The sequence below is a fragment of the Oryctolagus cuniculus genome, chromosome 18 (genome assembly GCF_051225735.1).
Source record: "Oryctolagus cuniculus isolate XC-2025 breed Fujian yellow rabbit chromosome 18, ASM5122573v1, whole genome shotgun sequence".
Lineage (NCBI taxonomy): Eukaryota > Metazoa > Chordata > Mammalia > Lagomorpha > Leporidae > Oryctolagus > Oryctolagus cuniculus.
Genome location: NC_142884.1, coordinates 30,678,778 through 30,681,816, shown reverse-complemented (window position 1 = coordinate 30,681,816; position 3,039 = coordinate 30,678,778). Strand labels below are relative to the sequence as shown.

The window sequence follows — 3,039 nt, the reverse complement described above, 5'->3', positions numbered from 1 at the left end:
ATTATAAGGCTTCTTTTCCTCTATTAGGTTGGGAAAGACACTATCTAATACAAAACAACTGAACTCCTCCCCAAACTCTTAGTGGAGTACATAATAGCACTTAGGAGTTGACACATTAGGCTAAATGTTAATGTCTGGTTCTGTGGATGTACTTAAATCCTTGGGAAAGTATATCCCTATAGGAATATACTCAGAGTGGTAGATGGAGTAAAAGGAAGACTGGGGTAGAGAAAGATGAAAATTTGAATCAGATTCAAAAATAATTCTGTATCCACAAAACAAGCTCAAAATAATTCTGTATCCACGAGCAAGTCAGATATATTTCTATTAAGGAATAAATTTTCCCAGCAACATTCTAAAGTGATAATAATATTATAAACATATGGAGAGTAGTGAAATTCAAGCATTATTTTCTCTGAAGTCATTACTAGGTCAAAGGAAATAGACCCCCAGAGAACTGTTAAAGCTTAAAGTTTGTTAAGTGTTAGTCATCATTATCTGAAAAATAAATTCCTAATATATACTGGACTCTAGTATAAACACTTCATTTGTATTATTAACTCATTTAAAATTCAAAAAAGCCCAAATGCTAGTGATATTAGCATTTTCAATGAATGAATAGAGGCACAGAGTGTTTTAATAATTTGTCTACAGTAACACAATCGAGGAGTTGTGAACTTAAGTAATTTAATAAAAGTACACTATCAAAACAACAATTACCCCAAGGGCTCTTGACAAAACTTTAAAACCTATTGGTTTTTCTAAAAAGATTTTAATTATTTATTTGAAAGGTAGAGTTACAGAAAGTAAGAGAGAGAGACAGAGAAAAGTCTTCCTTCCACTGGTACACTCCTCAGATGGCCACAATGGCTGGAGCTGCACCAACCCAAAGTCAGGAGCCAGGTGCTTCTTCCCAGTCTCCTGTGTGGGTGCGGGGCCTCAAGCCATCCTCTACTGCTTTCTTAGACCATAGCAGAGAGCTGGATTGGAAGAGGGGCAGTGGGGACTAGAACCGGCGCCCATATGGGATCCAGGCACTGTGGGCGGAGGATTAACCTACTGCACCATGACGCTGGCCCCAGAACCTATTGTTATTACATTTTTATGAAACCAGGATTAGAGGGTTTCCATAGCAGAGACTGCAAATGTTCCATGTGTTTCTCTATGCTTTCCGTTCTCCAAATGCCTAATTTGGGTTAATGGATTAACAAGTGATAAAAACTCTTTCCAAATTCAGCCATTAAAATTATCTAAGCATTGGGTTCTCCAGCATTCTCTTCCTTGCCAGATGACTTTTGAGGAATCATATTGTGTAGCTACAGTGTGGTCTGTGGAAGATGGCATTGGATTGTCCTTGAGTGACAAATAAACCTTTGTTAAAGCACTGAACTCTCAGGATCTTTTCTATTTCAGCAGTTGGAACTGGTTTTCTGGACAAGGACAATCATAAACAACAGCAAGGAGGCTTTGAAGGAACCTCTGGTGGGAACAGCCACAGTGCGGTGAGACGGCTGGAGATGAGAGGGCCACGCCACAGGGATGGATGAAACAATTCCTGAGTTTATTAGGAAGACCATCTTGAAAATTTCCATGTCTGAAATGATGACAGTCCTAAAACCCTGGAATTTTTTGTCTGAAAATCAACTGCAAGTGTTAAACTTCCAGCAGAGAAAGGAATCTTTTGCTCCAAGTGTGGTTCTTCTGTGTGAGAAGTGTGCTGGTCTCAGCCATGTGGCCCTTTTAGACATCATTTGTACTCAAGTTCTTCAACACCAGAAAATCTGAGGTGTTTATCAGATTAGTAAAGGACCAGGTGAAGACCTTGACCTCTATGATATAGAACAGTTCAGAAGTTTGTTTAAGAAAATTCTTCAGAGAACATTAAACAAATGCAATGGTCAGATTCAGAGATGCTGAGAATGCAGTCTGGATTCGAATACCCTGGGGAACGCAGTATACTAACCCAAACTAGTACAAACCTACTTACACGGTGCACTATTCCCACACACCTATGCCTTCACTTCTTCCTCCAAGCTCAAGAGCAATATCCCCCTGTAGGTCAGGCACTGACAATCCCTAGGAAACACCAACAGACTGTGAAAATGGACCTAAGAAGCAGATACATGGACTAAGAATTCCTAGTAATTAACAGTAACATAGATATAGAATATTTAGAAATAGGTGAACAGAAAAGCTCTATGATGAAAATGAAATATAATACTAAGAGATGTTATTACACTGGAAGAAAATGAGAATAAAGAAATATACTGCCATCAGGGTTTTCAAAAGACACAAGCAGAACCCTCTTGGGAAATTGAAAAAAAGTTTAATGTAAGGACTAATAAAAAGAGACAGAGATACAAGTATAAGGAATCATGAAGATTCTGGAGCTAGCAACAAGAAGAAGCTGTTAAATATTCTAGGCCTGAAGGAAAATATGAAAGAAATAATGTATGAAACATGGAAAGAGCAGAGATGTAGCCAATGATGAGAACTGCTATCCAGAAATCCAGGGCGTGAATATCACTTCTTCAAACCCCTCTGGTGTCTTGTCATTGTTGCATGTTGGCTACACTCAATTGGAAACCACAAGGCAAAGGAATATGTGAATGTGTTCATAAAAAGTGGCTTCCAGGGGTGAACATTTGGCCAACCAGTGTTCTGTTTCTGGTACCAGGACCTCAGGAAGCAGTAGATAATGGCTCTGGTACATGAGTCCCCATCATCTACATCCTGTTTTGAGTTCCTTATTTGTATCTTGGATATGGTCTGGCCCAGCCCAAGTCATCGCAGGCATTTGGAGAGGAGTGAGCTGGTAGATGGAATTCTCTCTCCCTCTTTCTCTCTCTCTCTTTCCCTCGCTCCTTCCCTCCCTCTCTTTCCTAAATATAATTATTTTCCGAGGCACACAGTAAAATGAAGAAGGTATAAAATGGGTCTGGAGGTGAAAATAGAAATAGAGCCTCATACAATTTCCATAAATGAGAAATCAAATGAAAAAATCAATTAATCCCAGATTAATTTATAGATTTAATGTTA

At 38.9% G+C, this 3,039-nt stretch overlaps 1 pseudogene; it reads left to right on the top strand.

Annotated features, from left to right (window-relative positions):
- The first annotated feature begins 1,539 nt into the window (after positions 1 to 1,539).
- Positions 1,540 to 2,501, top strand: LOC100352222 (centromere protein N pseudogene; annotated as a pseudogene).
- Positions 2,502 to 3,039: the final 538 nt, after the last annotated feature.